Below are 9,338 nucleotides of genomic sequence, written 5' to 3' on the forward strand. Positions count from 1 at the left end.
GTGGAACCATAACTTGGGTGTCAGTGAGTTGAATGAACCATAATCAATTTTTATGGGCTGAGATTATTTGATTCAGTTTGTAAACTTAATCCATGAGAATTTGCATTCCATTAAGTGGACACAAAAGATGGGATCCATCATGGACCCATCGCTGGGATTGCAAAGACGAGACAGATGTTTGCAACAAGCAGTCACATAGGTGTGTGGCTGTTAGCCGCCATTGAGTCAGCCCCCCAATCTGTGGCAACCCAGGCCCAACAGAATGAAATGCTGCACAATCCCCATAAGCAGGTGGGGAGTAGACTGGTGTGATCTATAGAGTTTTCATTGGCTGATTTTTGGAAGTCAATCACTAGACATTTCCTGCCAATCTGTCTTTTTTGGTAACTGCTGAAACCTGCTCATCATCATACAACTCACATGCTTCCTCTGACAGACAATTGGTGTCTGCAGAGAAAAGGCACATGGAAGGCAAGAGTCCTATTACTGAGACAGCAATGTCCTCGACATACATATATATTTAAATAAATTTTAAGTTATATTTTAAATCGTGATGGCACTATATTTATTCATTTTGCTTATAACATACTTATTACTTTTGACTAGAATTTCCAAATAATTCAGCTAATACTGAATCATGGTGTATTAGTCTGGGTACTTTGGAGAAACAAATCCACAGTGACTCATGTGTAAGAGAGAGTTTTATGTAAAGGAAACGTGCATCACGAAAACATCCCAACCCAATGCTGCCCAAGCCCACAAGTCTAACATTAACCCATTAACCCAACACCAGTCCACAAAGTCCTCCATCTCACAAAACAGAGGCAATGATGCCGACTGTAGGAGGAAAGCTGAGTCAGTAAACGAATAAGCATCTCAGCACTAGCAGGGGTCTCCACACGGCTGCTCCAGCACCCAGGGCTGCATCGGGATAGGTCCATGCGGCTTCTCCTTGGGGATGTCTTGTAGGAAGTCAATCTTGCAAGCTGAAGCAGGGAACTGCTAAGGCAGCTGCATCCTGGTGCAACCATCACAAAGCAAGAGAGACCCGAGAACAACAAAGGTGAGGCTCACCACCCATTTATCCCTCTGCCTTTCAATTAGCCCCACATGTGATTATCAGCCAGGCTGGCACAATTAACTAACTCACATGGTAAAAGTGATTCTTTTTAAAAAAATCATTTTATTGGGGGTTCATACAACTCTTATCACAATCCATAAATCCATCCATTGTGTCAAGCATATTTGTACATTTATTGCTGTCATCATTTTCAAAGCATTTTCTTTCCAACTGAGCCCTTGGTATCCGCTCATTTTTTTCTCCGCCTCCCCCAGTGAAAGCGATTCTACAGTGGACATAGGACCATGTCAGTTACGGAGACAACTGTTGGCATTGTGCACCAAAGCAGTGACTAAGGAAGGTGGTGAACACCTGTTGGGCATATATTTTTGTGGAGGTTCTCCCTCCACTACCTACTTTTTTTTTTTAATTTCAAGTGATCAAACTTACCACCGTTATCCTGGTGAAATGCTCACTATGCAGACTTCATTTGACTTGGATTCCTAATGACAGCCACGAGAGCAGCTGTCAAAAAAGAATAAGAAGACATTGCACTGGATAAATCTGTTGCAAAAGACCTCTTTAAAGAACTAAAAATCAAAGATGTCGCTTTGAAGACCAAGGTGAGCCTAGCCAAAGCAGGGCATTTTCACTCGCCTCAGATGTATGCCAATTCAATGTTGGACATTGAATAAGGGAGACTGGAGGTGAATTGATACATTTGAATGGTGGTGGCAAGGAATAGTGAATATACCGTAGACTGCCATAAGAAGGAATGAATCTGTTTCAGAAGTACAGTTAGCTTGCTTCTTGGAAACAATGGTGCAACTCTGTCTCATATACTGTAGACATGATTTCAGGAGTTAGCCTTGGAGGAGGACATCACTCTTGGAGGATCAATAAAAAAGAAGGATCCCTTTCCCTCCGCGCGCGCGCACGCACACACACACACAATGAGATGGATAGGCACAGTGGTTGTAACAATGGGCTCAACTATAGCTAAGATTGTGAGAATGATGTGGGACAGACAGGGCAGAGTTTAAATCTGTCATACATGGGGCCACCATGAGTTGGAACCAACTCAAAGGCACACAACAACAATGCAGACTTCTAATAATTTGTTTTGCTATAGCCTGAAAAGAGAATTAACCTGCCCAGGTGATGAAAAGACACTTCAATTGAAGGTCATAATTCTTAGTAAATTAGTATTTGAACTGTGCTTAATGCCAAGATTCCTTAAATCACATTTCCATGTCTCCGAGGTCTGAGGACTAGACCATGGACTAAAGTAAATTCAGTACAATTGTATCTGCCCACTGACCATTCTGGTCCCTTGTATCCAGTCCCTGAAGGGAAGACCAGGAAGGAGGACAATGTGTAGGATAGCTAACCCAGATAGCAGTCAAAAGAACCTCAGCTGAAACATTGAATCTAGACCAGTAAGCTAAAGTTTAGCAATCAAGAATATTCCACATTTAGGTTTGAAAATTAGTTGCATATGATTATTAACCACTTATAAGTAAAGAAAAAAGTTATACGTAAAAAAAAATACAACAGTTTTAGTTAATTGTTTAATAATCATTCAGGGTTGCCAACTCATAGCAACCCTGTGTACAACAGAACAAAATACTGCCCGGTCCTGCAACATACTTAAAATCTTTGCTATCTTTCAGTGTCATTGCTGAAGCCTTTCTGTTGAAGTCTATTGTGTTGGGGTACTTCCATTTTTTTTACTGACCTTCTACTTTACCAGGCATCGCTGTGGACAGCATTCTAGGTCTTATTCCAAGACAAAGTTGTTTATTCTTCCAGCAGTAGACAGCATATTTGTTGGCACATGTTTTGCCAACATTATAATTTCAAGCCATCATTTCTTCGTAGGCCTTCCTGGTTCTTCATTGTCCAGCTTTTGCATGCATATGAGGCGAATGCCATGCTTTGGTCTGGCATACCATTGTCCTCAAAGTGCTTTCTTTGCTTTTGAGCACTTGTGCAGCAGCTTTGTCCAATGCATCATGTTGTTTGATTTCTTGATTGCTGCTGTCACGAGCATTGATTGTGGATCCAAGTAAAATGAAAATTGGACAACTTCAGTATTTATCTCCATTTATCACGATGCTGTCTATTGGTCCAGTTGTGAAGATTTGGGTGTTCTTTATGTTGAAGTAAAATCCTCAGTGAGGGCTATAGGATTTGGTCTTTATCAATAAGTGCTTCAGGTCTTTTTCACTTCCAGCAAGCTGGATTGTGTCATCTGCATATACAGGCTGTTAATGAATCTTCCTCCGGGCCTGACGCCACATTCTTCTTCATATAGTCCGCTTCTCTGATTATTTGCTGTGTTAGTCTGGGTTGACTAGAGAAACAAATTCATAGACACTCTTAGGTGTATAGGAAAGATGTTTACGATAAAATAGGAGGGAGAAGGAATAGGGATAGAATCTGAGGAACTCACTGAGCTTCCCCCTTGTGTGATGGCCAGTAGTCAATGGCGATTATCACAATCCCACACGGACTGGACCAATAAAGCTTTATTCTTTGGAAATGAACGTGAGACACACCATCAGATGCTTTCTGAAGTATCTGCTCCTTCCCCTAGCTACTGGGAGGGGCAGCCCAGCATAGATTACCATTTCACTGGGTTCTATCCCTCCTGCAGCTGATTAGACCAAGGCTAGGTAACTGACCCAAGGAAATCAAGCCATAAACATCAATAGAATCCTCTTAGTATTCCACATTTGCTAATTTGGTGGAACTTGCATTTTTCCTAGTTCTTGTCTTTCCTGAGACTATATGTTAATATTGTCTGTAAATTTTCCAAGCTGTATATCCTTAGAATAACCTACTCTCTTTAGTGGAGCCTAGTGGCACAGTGGTTATGTCTTGGGGTGTTCACCACAAGATCAGCAGTTTGAAACCACCCGCCTGCTCTACAGGAGAAAGACGAGGCTTTATACTCCCATAAAGAGTTGTAGTCTCTGAGACTTACAGGGGCAGTTCTACCTTGCCCTATAGGGTCTCTATGTGTCAGCATCAATTCAATGGCAGTGATTTTGGTTTTATGGGGGTTGGGGGCCTCCCTTTATTTGAATGGGTTTCTATTATTGCAGTCAAAGATTTATGACAAAAACAGTATCTAAAATAATATCTGTCAGATCAAAATAAAAATATCCAGAAAGAAGACAATTATTATTAGAGCAAAGATTTATAAATGACAGCTATCAACAATTTTTTCTTTATGAAGAAGAAAGCTACTTTTGGGGAATATCAAGACATCCTTTTACCATCTGGATCTGGATGATAAAAAATATTTTTAAATTAACATACTGTATCTTAGCACTCTCATAGGGCGCTAGTCAAGCTCAGAAGTGGGTGTGAAATTTGGTATACTGGGAATGAGATAGGTGATCCAAGGTGAATTAAGTAGGTTTAATAAACAGAGAAAGGAATTCCTATTGCATTGCTATGAGAGGCTTGCATGTTTCAATGAAGGAGGTAAAGGAAGTGGTTTTGCAGAATGCTGGATAGATACGGAGAGGGGAAACACAGCAAGGTGTATTTCAGACGTGTAGACAACTCAACAGAGGCCTCAACAGCTGGAGGAGTTTCTGGTAGAATTAAGGTTGAAGAACCAGAGGCACAAGCATGGCTACAGGGTACAAAAGAGGCTGGGCAGAGGGCCTTGTCCCTCATTTCTACATTGGAGATAATCTGGTCCACACATGTTAAGTACAAAACACTGCCTGGTCCTGCTTCATCCTCCCAGTTGTTGTGCTCGCACCCATTGTTGCGTGACTGTGTCAAACGATCTCATTGAGGTGGATTGCCAACCCCCCACTTTTCCAAACATAATAGCTCTTTCCAGAGTCCAGGGTATCCTGGTAGCGTGTCCAAAGTGTCGCCATCCTTTATTCTACACATGTGTTAGACCGGGTTGACTAGAGAAGCAAAACCTGTGACATATATGTAAGACAGAGTTTTGTATGAAGAAGTAATTATAAATCAGGAAAACAACGCAGCCCAACCCACTCTCAAGTCCCTAAGTCCAATACTAGTCCCTAAGTCTCTCTTCAGACTCACACAGCCACATTTAATGATGCAGAACACAGGAAGATCACTGGCTAGTGGGTGAAAAGTCTTGTGGCTCCAAGGGTTCTAGGAGCCATCAGGGTCAGCAAGCTGGAAGGTGAAGGCAGACAGAGAGAGAGAGGAGGTTCCCATGACCCTCTGTATGAGAAGGTCACACCCACAAGGAGGCATCATCAGGCTATGACCTGATTAACAGGCTAGACTCCACCCCTACACTTTTATGTCTTCAAGTTGACACAAAAGTAACTACTACAACACAAAAATGTTCCATTTGACAAGGGCCTCTTTGGCACAGCTTTGCAGGGAGTACCAGGAGATAGTATCTTCATCGGTGAAATCAGCATTATCACAGAGATTCTTACAACAGGACATCCCAACATCTTACTGCTTCTTTTCATCATCATCACCACCATCAATGTGAAAATTAAGCATTTTTGAAAATTAGAATACATGGATTTTTGGACGAATTGGAAAACAAATGATTGTAACAATTCTCCTCTCTCTACAAAGTTCCAAATAGGCCATTTTGTACAAGCCCTATTAACTCAAAAACATTTTAAGTGTATGTTTCAACTGTTTGGAGATAATCTCGTCTCAGTCCACATCGGCAGCCTGGTGTATACTTTCTGAGCAGGTCACATTAGGCTCATTTGCACTTTGTGTTCCTTTGCTCCTCTGCCTGAAAGGCTGGCTCTTCCACCTTCACCTCTGCCAGCAGTCTCCTGGTGAGTACTTACTCCTCTTTCAAGATACAGCCTAAGATCTGCTCCCAACTGGAACAGACTGCCCGGCAATATTGTTGGGTAAGCATTAGATTATCAGCCATGAGGTTGGCGGGGCCACTCTGAGGAAGAAAGGTGACATAATCTGCTCCCTAATGATTCCTACCAACAAGGGATGGAGGGCGGAGGAGGGAGAGAAAAAAAGAGGAGCTGAAACCAAGGGCTCAAGTAGAAAGAAAATGCTTTGAAAATGATGATGGCAACATATGCACAAATATGTCTGATACAATTGATGTGTAGATTGTTCTAGAGCTTTGAGAGCCTCCAATAAAATGATTTTTTTAAAAAATATTCCCATTGGAAACAATATTCAGGTCCCTATGAGTCAGAATTGACTTCATGGCAGAGGGCTCAGCCGTGTCTCTAGGGCGTTCGCTATAGTCCATGTATATAGTTCCGTGTTAGTCTGGGTGGACTAGAGAAACAAATTCATAGACACTCATATGTGTATAAGAAAGAGCTTTATATACAAGAGCAATTGAATATTGAGAAAACATCCCAGCCCAGTCCAGATCAAGTCCATAAGTCCGATATTAGCCCATATGTCCAATACCAATCTATAAAATCATCTTCAGACACACGAAACACATACAATGACACAAAATGCAAGAAGATCACAGGCCACTGAGTGGAAAGTCTTGTGGATCCAGTAGCAGTGAAAGCTTCTTCGCACTGGCGTGGGTCTCCATGTGGTTCCTCCAACTCGAAGGGTCTGGCTGCCGTGAACATAGCTCCATGTGACTTGTTAACAGAAATGTCCTCCAGCAAGCTATTTATCTCCTTAGTGCTTCCAAATGAGGTCATCAGGCTGTGACCTGATTGACAGGTAAACTCCACCCCTTGACTCTTAAGTCTCAAATTGACAACAGATTGTGTAACTACCCCAAGTTCCTTCAGAGGAGTTGTAGTAACTTTTCACTTATCCTTAACAGGTCTTTCTCCCCCTACTGGACAATAAGTCTTTGAGGTCCAAACAATGTCTAAATTACTCACACAGCCTGAGCCCAAACGCCATCAGTCAGATGCGTTCTCCAACAATACTCACTGAGGCCCTGACATTCTGTCACATGACCCTGTTACCAGAGAGAGAGCAGACTGGACAAATTGTGGTCCCTGGACCAAAGGCTGGTGTGTACACAGAAGACAAACAAATACAGTAGAGAGTAAATGAGTCACACTGGCACACTCTGGAGCACTGGTGCTCAAATGTATTTGACCTACTGCCCCTATTTCAAGAAAAAAATACTTAACACCCTCCTGGCAATTAAAAATGTTGGTTTGATGTCTCACAATCCAGATTAAAGTGTAGACATCTGCTTTTGTCACACACACACACACACACACACACACACACACACACACACACCGAATCATTCCAGTGCCTCCAGGGGGCAGTAGTGCCCATTTGGGGAAACACTGTTCTAGAGCAAAGACTTGAAGTGCCTACTGCTAAGCTCCTGTGGGGCCCACTCTGATGCTTCTCAGACCTGATCAAAGGTTCTTCCTGGATTCATTTAATCCTTAGATTCCCAATTTCTATGTATAAACAACTTCTTTAGCACTACCAGCCTCATATTTCTTTTTAATACTCAAGTCTCTATTTTCTCTGCATGGTCTCATGATTTTATGATTGCTCCAATAATTACATTTTAGGCTTTTACTAGGTAGGCTCCCATCTTAAATTCCAAGGCACTTAATCTTTTTCAACTACAGAAAAAGAAAACAAAAAACAAAAACCCTCTAAGCTCCAATAAACAAACAAGAAAATAAGCAATCTATCCCCAATTACTTTTAACAATTTCCCACTGGGTAGATGGCTAAATAGTGATTATCTTCCTTTTAACAGACCATAAGCTATTCTACTTTTTTTTAAAGCTCTGAACTTTTGAGCTATAGGCTTTCATATCAAAATATCTTATAAAGCAGTATTGATCTGCCAGTGTTGAGAAATAGTTCTTTTCTCCAAAGAGATCTCAATACTAATACACCAGACATGAGAACCTCGAAGGGAAAAGAAACATTTGTTGCCTGAAAATTTGCCTCTTGTGTGTTGCTGTGAGGTTGAACAGGTTTTAGCTGAGTGTGGCAGTTACATAATCTTCTTTCAACTTGAGCGAAGGGGTGGAGTCTAGCCTGTCAATCAAATCATAGTCAATAATGCCTCTGTGTGGGCCTGGCCTTCTCCTGAGGATTCTGGGAACAGATTATGTAACTGTCCTCCTCCGTGGAGGTGGAAAACACACTCTCTCTGCTTCACATTCCGGTCTGCAAGCCACATGGAGCCCTGCTGATGGCAGTCCAAGCCCTGGAGCTAGAGGAGCCACGTGCTGAAATGCTTCCACAAGATTTCACCCACTGGCCTGTCATATTCCTGCTTTCAGCATCATTGCATGTGCTGTGTGAGTCTGAAGAAGAATTTATGAAATAGCATTGGACATATAGGCTAATAGACTTATAGGCTAATATTGCACTTATGGACTTGATCTGGACTAGACTGGGATGTTTTCTTAATATACAATTACTCTTGGCTATAAAACACTCTCTTATACACATATGAGTATCTCTGGATTTGTTTCTCTTGTCAACCCAGACTAACACACTGAGCTTCCAAACTAATAAAAGCCATGAAATCTATTTATGAAATATCAGCAACAAAAACCCATGGATCACAATACTTTGCATTGTTGTGCAAGTGTTGCGATGTGTCAGGAGTCCAACTTGTGGTCAGCTAAGGACAACAATCATTTACCTACTTTTGGGGTATGAAAAACCCACTCTATCAAAGTAAAATCAGAGAGCTTTATTGGAATTTCAGGGAGTAATCCAGACTGGGGAAATATCCAATATCATGAAGTGGAAGACAGCACCCAGATCAAATCACCTTCCTGGTGCTCTTGTTGTTAGATCAGAAAATTATGAGGTAAGGAGACCAGTATCGGGAGTCTGGGTGCTAAAAATAGATTCAGTGTACTAGAGTCTAGTTAAGGCTTCCACCAGAGATATTCACCCACAGAGCAATCTGAGAACGCGCTGAAATGCTCTCGGTTCACTGTGTCTGCCTTTGGGCTCTGCTAACCTCTCACCAGATATAGTGGGACAGTGTCTGCCACCCTTTCCTACACCCAAGACACGAGACTCGCAGCATGCAGTAATTTCCCCAGGCTGTTCTCCATAGGTGGTCATAATCCCAGGCTCTTGGAGGTCCTCCAAGAACTAGCCACAAGACCTCACACTGGAGTTCCCTTCTCTGCTATCCACTCAGCCCTTGCATTCTTGGGCTTTGCATCCTCCCTCCCCAGGTAGGAATGGAGTGACTACATGGGCAATCCCTTCCCCCGACCCCTCTCCCAAGACTCACACCTGCCAGAATGGGTAATAGATGATTAGTCACTAATTTGCAGCAATTG

Source organism: Echinops telfairi, unplaced genomic scaffold, assembly GCF_000313985.2.
Source record: "Echinops telfairi isolate 266 unplaced genomic scaffold, ASM31398v2 ScPeMD7_7469;HRSCAF=8507_1, whole genome shotgun sequence".
In the NCBI taxonomy this organism is placed as follows: domain Eukaryota; kingdom Metazoa; phylum Chordata; class Mammalia; order Afrosoricida; family Tenrecidae; genus Echinops; species Echinops telfairi.